This window comes from Gymnodraco acuticeps, unplaced genomic scaffold (assembly GCF_902827175.1).
Source record: "Gymnodraco acuticeps unplaced genomic scaffold, fGymAcu1.1, whole genome shotgun sequence".
NCBI lineage: Eukaryota > Metazoa > Chordata > Actinopteri > Perciformes > Bathydraconidae > Gymnodraco > Gymnodraco acuticeps.
The window spans coordinates 1,365,856-1,378,801 of NW_022992251.1; the positions used below are offsets into that span (position 1 = coordinate 1,365,856).

Below are 12,946 nucleotides of genomic sequence, written 5' to 3' on the forward strand. Positions count from 1 at the left end.
TCTGCTCAAAGTCTTGAAAAACTGCATATACCTCTCTGATCCTCGCTCCAATTTTGAACCCTGGACGCTGAAATGTGTGCTTCTCACCTGTCCTTCCAGCAATGGCATCATCCAGTTTTTGCTTTTTGGATTTTGCGGATGAAAAGTCTATCATCGCAACTGGAGCAGCAGGAATCTGCACATGTGAGAGACAGACCAACATGTATGTGAACATACATGTAGGTGCAGTGTAACAATGAGACAGGCAAGGACGGCATGAACAGCTGACTGACCACTGGGGTCTGAATACCTTTTTGACATGTGATGGCATTAGCCACTTGTGGTGCAGGATGCAGTCTCTCTCATCTTCACACCTGCTTCGATTGCAAACAGAACTGCTCCAACATGTGAGCAGGATTCTGACAAACTGTATAGACAGAGACATACTAGAATAACTAGATTGATCGTAAAAGCTAGTAATGGTATAACATGAATATTATAGCAGGCATTATTTTGTCTGAGCTTAAGTGTTGTGTCAAATATGCTTTGGGTTGGGATATTTATTTTATGACTTACCCAGCCATACAGTTACAGTGTGCTGTAACAACCTCTCCATCTTCTTTAGCTACAATCCACGTTTTTAAATGGTGTTTCTCCAGACCTCTGGGAATGGTTGACCTACACAATTGAAGCTCCAGTTCACAACTTGCGAGTTGGTAACATACATTTAACAACATCAAGCCATAGCTAGCTAGTATAGTTATGTTACGTCCCCAGCTCGTTTCGGGGTAAAAGGGAAGCAACACATAACCAGATGGTCTTGGTAAAGAGGTTGTTTTTAATATTAACCTCAACATAGAGTGATATAAACAACGTGCAGGCTGTTCAAAGGCTCTGAGCTGTCTGTACACAACAGTACACAAAAACGAAGGCCACAGAATATCACAGTCACGAATCAGGACACTTAAGACATAACTGGTGAGACGTTTCGCACAAGTACAACGCCGTCACCAAAACACAATATATCCTAAGCTAAACACATACACTCACATCAATATCCTAAGTACGCACCCGAGTTAACCTCTGTTAACAATATCGTAAGGACACACACATAAGCACCAATAACACACAAACATTCTGAGGTATGGTAGCATGGCGTCCTAGCACAGATCCAGCGCCCCGAATGTCAACAACGTCGCAGCTTAAGTAGCGTCATCAAGAGGAACGAAACAACGTCGCCGACGCGGTAACCATAGTACCTACATGTAATCATAACACACATACACATATATATACACACACAGACAGACAGAACACTCACAGGCCAGTTAATGCTGAAGGCAAGGCGACAGCCGTAACACTGCCTTACATGAGTCCATGTAGCTAAAGTTAGCTAGCTGTCTCCTAATAATGCTACTTAGAGGTAAGAAGGTATAGGTAGTTAACACTCACCCGGGCAAAAACAAGGCGACATTTGTTTAATGCCTTTTTGGTGCCGAGGTCATTCACCCATCCACACACGAAGTAGTTGAAAGCTTCCAGGCTTTTATACGCTTTCATTTGGCTAGCCGTGTAGTAGGAGGTATGAAGGACGAGGTAGCTGGTGATATCCATCGCCTCGACAGCGGGCAAATCGGATAAATCACAAGAAAAGTCGCTCTTTTTCAGCTGATACGGATCGTATCCGATGTGTGCTGTGATTTTTTCACGATATCTGCGGCGTGCAGGTTAATTTAATTGTTTGACATAGTCGGTGTCCTCCATGATTCCTGCGTTGATGAATGATTGCGTTTTCACTTCCTGACCTCCACTTGAATTTCGCGCGTCGTAGAAGTCACGTGACTGAAACCAAGCTATTGGCATTTTAACTCGGTTTTAACATTTGACAAACATTTTAAAGAGGCCCTTATTTATTTCTGGAGTGTTTTTAGGCAGAGGAAGGGAGATTTTAGCAGTCTTAGGCAGTGGTGGGACCATGGTAATACTGAGATAAGATTGCTCTGCCAACAGCACACCCTCAATGTCACACAAGACATCATTAGATCTATGAAAGACCTGGAGAGTGATATAGTGGAACAAGAAACAATAAGTGAGACCACAGGAGATCGAGGATATATTCAAATCCTCAAAGAGAAAAAAATGGCTTTAGCCAACCTGCTGGACGTTAAAGTTCAGGGTGCACTAGTCAGGTCCCGGTTCCTCAACACTAATGAGATGGATGCTCCCACTAGCTTCTTCTTCGGCCTGGAGAAAAATAATGGGCAGAGGCGAGTGATCCACTCACTGCTGTCAGACACAGGGCAAGAAATAACGGAGGCGAGCTGTGAGCTTTTATTCCACCCTCTACACAAGCGAGTATGAGGAGGGGGAAACTCTGTTCGAGGGGTTCTGCAACGAACTACCTCAGGTCTCCGAGGAGACCAACTCACAGCTCGAAGGCCCGTTAATGATCCAGGAGCTGCAGACCGCCCTGCAAGGCATGCAGGGACGGCGGGCTCCTGGTATCGATGGCCTCTCCGTAGAGTTTTACAAAGCCTACTGGGACGTCTTGTCATATGACCTTTTAGACGTTTTTAATGAAAGTCTGGCCTCTGGCTCTATGCCGATGTCCTGCAGGAGAGCGGTGATCACGCTGCTACCAAAAAAAGGAAACCTGCAGGATATCAAAAACTGGCGCCCTGTGTCTCTGATGTGTGTGGATTACAAACTTCTGTCCAAGGCTTTGGCCACCAGGCTGGGGAGGGCTGTGGAGCAGGTCATCCACCGGGACCAGACCTACTGTGTGCCCGGCACAAACAATTCGAGATGTTTTGGAGGTCTCCAGCTCATTGGGCATTAATACTGGTCTGATTTCTCTAGATCAGGAAAAAGCTTTCGACCGCGTTGAGCACAGCTTCCTCTGGAAAGTAATGGAGAAGTTTGGGTTCAGCGCTGGTTTCATAGCCAAGATCAAGGTGTTGTATAATAAGATTGAGAGTGTGCTGAAGTTCAACGGTGGGCTGTGTGCTCCTTTTAGAGTGTGTAGAGGGGTCCGACAGGGCTGTGCTCTATGCACTCTCCCTAGAACCCCTCAACAAAATACGCTACAAACTGCAAGGGCTGCTTTTACCTGGTTTTAGTGGAGGCATGGTTTTATCAGCATATGCAGATGATATCATTGTTAGAGACCAAAAAGATACAGACATTTTAGTTAACATCGTGAGGGATTTTAGTTCAGCATCAGCAGCGAGGGTGAATTGGAGGAAAAGTGAGGCCCTCGCTGTCGGTGAGTGGAGTGGCGGTCTCCCAGTTCTTCCCCAGAACATGATATGGAAGAAAGATGGGCTAAAGTACCTGGGTGTGTTCCTGGGTAATAAAAGCATAGTCCTGAAGAACTGGGAGGACGTCATAGGAAAGATAGAGGGAAAGTTGTCCAAGTGGAGGTGGCTGCTCCCTCAGATGTCTTTTAAAGGTAGAGTGTTGGTTTTAAACAACCTTGTGGCATCCCAATTGTGGCACCGTCTTACCTGTGTGGACCCTCCCTCAGGCTTACTAGCCCAAATACAAAATAAGTTGGTAGATTTCTTTCGGGAGGGTCTACACTGGGTGCCACAGGGGGTGCTGTTTTTATCTAGAGAGGAGGGGGGACAGGGCCTTATCCACCTGGCCAGCCGAACAGCCACTTTTAGGATACAGTTTTTACAGAGGTATCTGACTGGCCCGGCTGATTTGGTCTGGAGAGATGTGAGCAGCTGCATTCTCCGACGCGTGAGTAACATGGGGCTGGAAGCTGCTCTGTTTTTAACTGATTTAAACATTTTAAAGTTAAGTGGGCTACCTCCTTTTTATCAGGGTGTTTTTAAATCTTGGGCCCTTTTTAACCATAAAAGGTGTCCAAAGACTGACTCTCTGTACTGGTTGTTGAAAGAGCCTCTGATTCACAAAGCCAGGTTGGACGTCAGCAGCAGCGAAACACCCGGCCTGACGGTGGCGCTGAGCCGATCCAAGACCCTGTGCCTTCAGCAGCTGGTGGATGCAGTGGGGCCGGAGCTGAGCGATGCCCGGGCCTTGGGCTCTCTGCTGGGTCTGCACTCTGTCCGGGTGGCCGAGAGGATCCTACAACTCTGGAGCCAGATCTTCTCCCCTGATGACAAAAGAATGTTAAGGAGCTACGGACAGCGAAAAGCCAAGCCGGACCCAGCAGACCCTTTCCCGGAGATCTACCTGAGCCCAGGGCTCAGAGAACTGACCGGCCCCCTGCTCAAGGTCGCAAACCAAGGACAAATGACCATCCACAAAGCTGACAAGAAAACAATATACATGAACATTGTAAAGACGACCAACAAAAATGCACTGAAGGACAGGGCCTCCACTGTGTGGAGCACCAGACTGGGTGCAGGAAGCGGACCAGGCCCACAGTGGAGGATTTTATACAAACCTCCCATTAAAAAACGTACTGCCGACCTCCAGTGGATAATTTTACACGGTGCCATCGCCTGTAATTCTTTTATCTCCATTATTAATCCTGCTGTTTTTAACAAGTGTCCATTTTGTGGTTTTAGAGAGACTGTTTTCCATGTTTTTACAGAGTGTAAGAGACTCACGGGTTTCTTCTCTCTTTTAACATTGGTTTTTAGTCTTTTAGTATAGCTTTTACCGAGAGTGTTTATCATGGGGGCTCCATATAAAAAGACGAACAAGGAAAAGTGGCAGCTCCTGAATTACCTCTCTGGCGAAGCAAAAATGGCCATTTATTTAAGCAGGAAAAACAGGGTTGAAAATAAGAAAGGGGAAGAGGCAAAAGCGATCTGTCTCTGTAACATCAGAGCCAGACTCTGCCTGGAGCATCGTTTTTATAAACACATTGGAGACTTGGACGCTTTTACACAGCGTTGGTGTTATGAGGATATTGTGTGTTCTGTGGTGGATGAGGATTTGCACAAGTTTTTAAGACATAGGTTTTAATGTATTATTTTAAGTGATTTGTTTATTTTATTGCACAATGAAGCACTTTATTGATCGAATGTATAATTGATCGTATGTAAATAAAGTGTTTTTGCAAAAGTCAAAAATTCTTCTTCTCTCGGTTTTTTGGCGGATTGCAAACAACTTTAAGGTGCATACCGCCACCTCCGGAGTCGGCTTGACTCGGTTTGCATTTATAAAGAATGCACAAATGTGTTTAATCGTTAATGTCAGATATGTACTAAGTAAATAAATGTGTTCCTGCTCAAGATTAGATTCAACTTTATTGTTATTACACATATTACAGGTACTGAGACAATGAAATGCACTTTAGCTTCTAACCAGGTGCAACAAGCAGTAAAGTGAAAAGTAATGTACACAATCTACAGAATAAAATATAGAATGAATTGAATGATGAAAAAACAGTGAGGGGTAGGAATACACGGTAGCATATTCATACACTGCTCATAGGCTAAGATATATAAAGTATGACAACGGTAAGCAGTGCAAGTATAGTAAATATATAGATATTCATTTCATGATGATAAACATTGTGGAACAATGATGAAAAATGGGAATGGAAGTGGCGACGTAAAACTGACACAAAACAACAACAAACTTTTGCCGAGCCAATTGGAGAGTTTCATTACCAGCACGGGGTAAAAACCACCAATGAGCGCTCAGCTCGAGATACCAGCGAGACGTTTCCCATCAAGCATTTCGCTTCCGCAGCCCGTGGAGAGGAACTGCGCCGCCTCGCCGAGCCTCGCTCTCAAGGCTGCGGGCGTCTTTGTCCCGCGAGATTTCAACATCTCATGTAGGCGAGCCTCCAGAGCAAGTCGGACAAAATGACTAACCATCATGCAACGCACTAGCAAGACGTTTATCGCAACTGCGCAGGTCTCGCTTGTCTCAAACAAGCCTATTCTCATCACCTTGGTCACTCACGAGTCTAAAAAACAACTCACGTCAACGCACGTAAGCAACGTGGGCGCCCTCGTGACCAAAATATTTGACGGCGCTGATTGGCTGAAATTATGTTTCGGCGGCACAGTTTACTATTGAGACTTTTGCAACGTGCTAGTTGCTGCTGTTTGGCTCGGGGGCTCCTTGCACGGCGCCTGGTAATGATAAACTAATGCCACGGGCAAGGCCAGGCAGGAAACATGTGATTTATATAAATATATTTTTTTAAATATATATTTTTTAATTTTATATATTTTTTTGTATGTGGGAAGAGGTGGGGCGGCGTCCCTAGCGCCCCTATGGGCCGGCCGCCACTGTATGTAGTACTGTTTCACCTTCACCTTAGCGTTAGCTCCGCTAGCGTCACATTGCCCATAACTATACATAACTGCCTGAAACAACGATTAGACATATCACACTCAATCACAACACGTATACCCCTTATACTGGGACACTATGGTGTCATTTGAAAGACTTAGAACCACCTGTATATGACAAACACACGAGGCAGAAACGTTAGCTGTTTGTAGCTCAACTGCAGGATTTAATCTGCAGGTTTCTGCCCTTGCAGGGTTTTAGATCCTCCCGAGTGGTATCACCCTCTAGTGATCAGTCTGCCACACAGTTGCAATGTAATGTATTTTAATTATTTCTAAAGAGACATCAACAATAAAAAATATGGGGGTGACTTTTTTAACTTAACTTGTTTTTTTAACAATTAACTGGTTTAACCCTTTACACCTACAGTACACTTTTACTCAGGTATAAGGTCGGACTACTTCTACTTTTACTCAAGTAAAATATCTGAGTACTTCTCCCACCTCTGATAATCAACATCTTTACTTCTCCAGTGTTGGAATGTTGTTGCGTCATGGCACTCTGATATTAAATAAAGATGAGATGATTAATGCATATGCTTGCTGTTTCTGAGCAAGGGATCCATTAATTAACCCCCCACCCTCTTAGAGAGTGTGTGTTGGCTGCTGGTGGGTGTTGAGCTGCAGATGGCAGGGGAGCTTTGGGAATCCGACGCAAGCTATTTGGAACCGCTGCGTCGGCGAAGTTCAACTTCCTGCATGGGTCTTCAGGAGAGCTGTACGTTTCCACAGGAAACAAATAAGATATAAGGTAAGGTACGTTTATTTATATAGCACATTTTCTGACACAGAGGCAATTCAAAGTGCTTTACATCATCATTAACACTCAATAAGAAGACAACAGAAAGGAACAAAATAAATAAACATAATGGAATAACAGATTCATAAAAACCATGCATACAAGAGATACAGAATAGTTTAAAAACAACATTGTAAATACGGTAGGTGCTAAAACAAGTTAAAAGACTTCTGGGTGATAAAGCAAACAGATATTGTTCTAAACTGTATTAAAGTGAACATGTATTATTTGGGACTGTTTTAAAGTAATCCTATATATATAAACCTCTACTCATCTCACACAACACACACACGTTCTTTTCAAGGTTCTTTCTGGGGGCCAATATAATCTCAAGCACCAATATATCTGTGTACAATGTTTGATTGTTTGGGAAAGAATAGAGTTTGTGTGAAATCTTCCTTGGGAAATTAAAGGAGTGAACCCAGGTGTAAGATAAAAAGTGATTCTGACCTTGTATAGTTCCGAGGCTCTCACGCTCTGTTCAGAAGAAAAATACTTTTTCCCAGAACTCTGATTTGCTGTATTGGGCCCGACCCAAAGTGAATCCAACCAGTAAGAACACCTTACCTTAGTGAGCAACCGACCCAACTCCTCCCCACGGACTCTCTGATTCGCTTAGGAGTAAAATGGGACGGAAGAGCCGACACACATCTCCGCCCCAAATATGTCCATATATACTGTTGTTTATTCATGAGCCTGGATAAGGTGGGGCCCCATAGGTAGGTCTCCTACTGTCTGTCATTGTAAATGTTGCGCATTGCCCCACTCACTCAAATTCAGTTAATCTTCAATAATGGGGCCCCCACTATTGTAGATGAACTGAATTTGATGAAGGCTTATGGAAATGTATGATGTCTGTTTAATTGTATAATTTGTTGTTCTGAATTTTGCATTAAAAAAAATGAGACTGTCGTTTTAAAGATGTGTCGCCCCTCGGAGGCCCCCTACTGGTCCAAGCAGTTGCCTGCCTTTCCTGTCCGCAAGCGGGCCCGGGGCCTCAGTGTAAGGAAAACAGATTCCATGTTAACCACTGTAGACAAAGGTGACCTCCATTGGTTAATATAGGTTTGTTAATTGATAGTCATGATGATGTTCCATAATTAGTGCGAATGCTGTTTATAGCATTCCACTATAGTTCTTCGATTCTTTATTCTTCCCCTTATTATTTCAGCCAATATTTTAGCTCTCCATAACTTCAGCTTACTTTCAGCTACAGAAACCATGCAAATATTAAACTATTCAGCCTTTTCAGGAATCAATGGGAAACCTTCAGCTTTTTAAACTCTTTTTAACATGGAAGTCAATGGGAGGAGCCTTCAAATCCTATTTAACTACACCTTACGCCAAATGCTTCTCCTTCCACATACTTTCAGCTAGAAACTTCATTCCAACTATAAAAATTGATCACAAGACGTTCAGCTATTCGAAAATGATTCAAATTTGATATATTTTACACTTTATGAGATAATTAACTTAGTTTGGAGCTTGGGCTTTCTTCAGATTTTAACATTAGTGTGGATGGAGCAGCTCGTTAAGTCTAGAGTGCTTTCAGCTTGAAATTCTCCCCAAAGAATTGGGGATTGGTTTTAAACCGGCCAAAATTCCCAAACCCTACACTCCTCAGACATAATTTTTCATGAAAAACGTAGGAAAATATAAAAAAAATATTAAACAAAATGCCTCTTGAGGGCATGAAGAGACAAAAAGTCCACCTAGCTCCCAGTTGATTCCCATGTTAAATGTTTCCGGATCTTTCTTCAGAACAGAGAGAAGTACACTTTAGACAAACTGCTCCCATCTCCACATTTTACACACAAAACCAAAAAAACAAACATCAGTTCATTGGGGTTCCCTGATGCTCACGGTCTGGTATTTTTTTTATAGGAGCCATAGTTTTTGAACAGGTGGCACAATTGTCAGATATAATCCTCAATGCATTCTTAATGGGACTCAGTGCTGCAGCTGGTAACCATGGTGTTGCTGAGCAGATTGGGCCCACACACCTGAGTGACATCATCTAGTCAGATCAGACACGCCCACAGACAGACTGGAGGTTTGTATTATTATTCTTTCAACAAAAGTTATAAATGCAAGAGGTTTATCTCTCATTCAGAACAATGGAAAGACTCTCCTCTGACTGATTACTGCACATCACCATGGAAACCTTTGATCTCTGGACACATACTGTACACAGCTGTTGTCGTTAGCTCAAATATAAACACCTGTGTCATGGAACACGATGATGCATAACTCCAACTGACATGCTCCGAGCAGCAGACTTCAGATAATGGTTAATGGTGATGCCCTCAACAGCTCTACGTCAATTATGGGATGTCATCATATGCCGTTTCCATGGAAATGCCATAACGCCATTCCCTCGCCATAAAACACGATGTTGTGGTAACGCATATGAAAAGGGTCAAAACAGCAGCAGACTTCAGATAAAAGGCTTGTTTGAGACAAGCGAGACCTGTGCAGGCGCGATCAACCTCTTGCTAATGCGTTGCATGATGTTAGTCATTTTGTCCGACTTGCTCTGGAGGCTCGCCTACATGAGACGTTGAAATCTCGCGGGACAAAGACGCCCGCAAACTTGAGAGCAAGGCGCGAGGAGCGAGGCGGCGCAGTTCCTCTCCACGGGCTGCGGAAGCTAAATGCTTGATGGGAAACGACTCGCTGGTATCTCGAGCTGAGCGCTCATTGGTGGTTTTTACCCCGTGCTGGTGATGAAACTTTCCAATTGGCTCGGCAAAAGTTTGTTGTTGTTTTGTGTCAGTTTTACGTCGCCACTTCCATTCACATTTTTCATCATTGTTCCACAATGTTTATCATCATGAAATTAATATCTATATATTTTAAACTATACTTGCACTGCTTACCGTTGTCATACTTTATATATCTTAGCCTATGAGCAGTATGAACAGTGTATGTGTATGCTACCATGTATTCCTACCCCTCACTGTTTATTCATCATTCAATTAATTCTATATTTTATTCTGTAGATTGTGTACATTACTTTTCACTTTACTGCTTGTTGCACCGTTAGAAGCTAAACTGCATTTCGTTGTCTCAGTACCTGTAATATGTGCAATAACAATAAAGTTGAATCTAATCTTGAGCAGGAACAAATGTATTTACTGAGTACATATCTGACATTAATGATTAAACACATTTGTGCATTCTTTATAAATGCAAACTGGTCAAACCAAATCATAAAATGTAATGTAATGATTTGGTTTAACCAGTTTAACCTTATTTATTGAATACATCATTTAAAATGGCACTACAATGGCAAGATTAAATCACATATACATCCATGTTGTGCACATCATAAAGCTTAAAGTGGCAGCTAAAGAATTATATTTCACACCAATAGGAACAATCACCTACATCTAACAACACAGCAGCAGTTCAATTCATGCTCATCAAGCTTGTGTGCGGATCTGAAGTGACTGACCATTTGTAGCCTGTCCACCTATCAGTTTTGCAAACATTAAGAGGGAGGAGCATTTATAATTATGGAACCCAGTCACTGGTGTGGTTTATCATCATGACTCAACAAACCTATATAAAGCAATGGAGGTCACCTTTGTCTACAGTGGGTAAAATGGAATTTGTGGTCCTTACACTGCGAGACGAACAAGGAGACATCACTTTAAGAGTCTCACAAGCAATTTCCGAAAGACTACGAAATGGTGAGTAAACAACTAAATTGCATTTCTATATAACAATCTGGATATGACTTTAAATGATGTAAATTATTTTTCAGATAACATTTTAGCAGCTGCACGTATGCAGCAAGCAAGGGCTGCAACAAATACACAAGGTAATCTATCATTTAAATCAAAAACGGTATTGTCTTTTAATGCAAATCAAACAAATGACACATTCATGTTTATTGTAAACAAATATTTAATTGTCTCTCAATCACATAATGTGCAGCAGCGTCTGCCCCGTTAGATCTGTCTTCAGATGCTCAGCCTGCTCCTGAAAGGCCTGCTCCGGTTGAAAGGCCTCAGACAACCGAACAACAGCAGACCTCTCCTGCTACATCCCAAGCTGGCACTCGTCACCTGGCATCCCCCTCCAGCCGGTCAGAACGCCTTGAGTCAACACAAGGTACAGTAACTAAAATGAGGATCTAAACAGCAATTGCCATTTGTTTGAGTTACTAACACTTGTGTCTTAACAGATTTCACACACAACACCATACTGCTGCTCTTGGACCTCACAAAGACACATCAACACGTGTACTACAGAAATAAACCCGGATTTTACAAACTAATACAACGGCAGTTCACCAAGGAGGGATACAGTTTCTCCTCCGACAAAATTCGGAAAAAACTCAACAATCTCATTACCACATACAAAAAGGGCCAAGGACCGCAGTGGGGTATTGCCTAGGTGTTTTGGTTAAACCTAACCCTAAACCTGATCCGAACCATATCCCTGACCCTGGTGGTTTTAAACCGAACCCTAGCACTTACCTTTAAAAACTGTCTAAACCTTAAATGTTGGCTGATAACTGGTCATTTCGGTTTGTGGGCATGTGCGAGGGGAGGCGTTGGGGGTGGAGGGCTGTTCTTGATGGGATTATCCTAAAAATCCAACATGGGGTCAATTTTGTAGAAAATATAGGTGGGTATACAAATCTGGACTGTTAATCTATATTACTTGGATCCATGGGGGGAGCTGGGGTTTATTACCATCTGGAGGGAAAGCATGATTTTTTTATTTTGGATTTGTACTTTGCCCTAATCCTGACCCTATTCTTGAAGTTACAAATATAATCCCTTGGTGTTCATTCTTGTCGTAGACGTGGGAATATTGCAACCATGGCGGACAAGGAATTCAATGACTTCCAGAAGATTACTCGAGTGATCTTCAAGCTTCTGCGAACATACCATTGCTGGGGACCAGTTAGGAGAGCCATGGTGGGGAATGGGCCGATTCCCGTTAACATCGCCCAGACCAGGGATTGGCTGAAGGAGTCTTTAAAACCCGCCTTACCGAAGGGGACTACAGCGGATCTTTTGAGCGGAAATGCTGACAATTGGTTGCAGACAGGACTGCAAATTCTAAATGAGCACTACCAAGGTACCTCGGCCGAATTACAGAGGGCCTTGGTATCACTCCCGCAGGTGGATGGGGAAAGGGCCTGGGCGGTAGCCTGTAGGTGGCTGAGGTTTAAATATCCGCGCGCGCAGGATCTGGTCTTCGATCTGGCCCGGAGGGATTTGGATTTGTTGGGGCTGGAATTGTTGGTTCCTGGGGGCCCTGACTCGATCAATCCCGAGGAGCCGAAGGATCCAGTAAATGCCGGCGGAGTTGGAGGTGGGGGCGGAGGAAGGGGGAATTGGACGGATAAATCCTACCCCAGCCTTGGTCCGGACTACCACTCCTCTCTCTCCGGATGTGCCCCTTCCAGCTACTCAGCCCCTTCCGTCGACTCAACCCTGGCGGTCTACTCTACTCCTTCCATCTACTCAACCCTTACCCGGGTCGGTCCAGCCGGATGGGATTGGGGTAGTACCGGAAGCTTTGCAGGAGGGGGATCAGGCGGGCCTAGCGGTTCAGGGTGGTCCTGTGGATCTTCAGGGGGGTCTGGAGAATCCTGTGGCCTCGGGGATGATAAGTATAGGGGTGGGCCCAGAGCAGAAACCATTATACAGTGCGGTTTTGAGGTTGACTCCTCGGGGTAGAGCGGGGGGGTTCCCTCAAGGTGGGGCGGGGATTGGGCGGCGGGATGTCCCCGGAATACTTCCCAGGTTGCGGGGGTATGGACTGGGGAGGGTTCCCGTGCCCGGGGGTTATTCGGCCGGAGGAGGGGGGGAAGACTGCCAGGGGGAGAGGGGTTAGAAGGTATTGGTTGGGTGGTGTC

General features: G+C 44.0%; 1 long non-coding RNA gene across 1 annotated transcript; it reads right to left on the reverse strand.

Annotated features, from left to right (window-relative positions):
- Positions 1–290: 290 nt before the first annotated feature.
- Positions 291–1,563, reverse strand: LOC117540266. The gene is made up of 3 exons (XR_004568135.1): positions 1,432–1,563; positions 556–657; positions 291–406 (listed from the first exon to the last, which is right to left on the reverse strand). It is a non-coding gene; the product is annotated as an uncharacterized LOC117540266 (long non-coding RNA).
- Between the last annotated feature and the right edge of the window lie 11,383 nt (positions 1,564–12,946).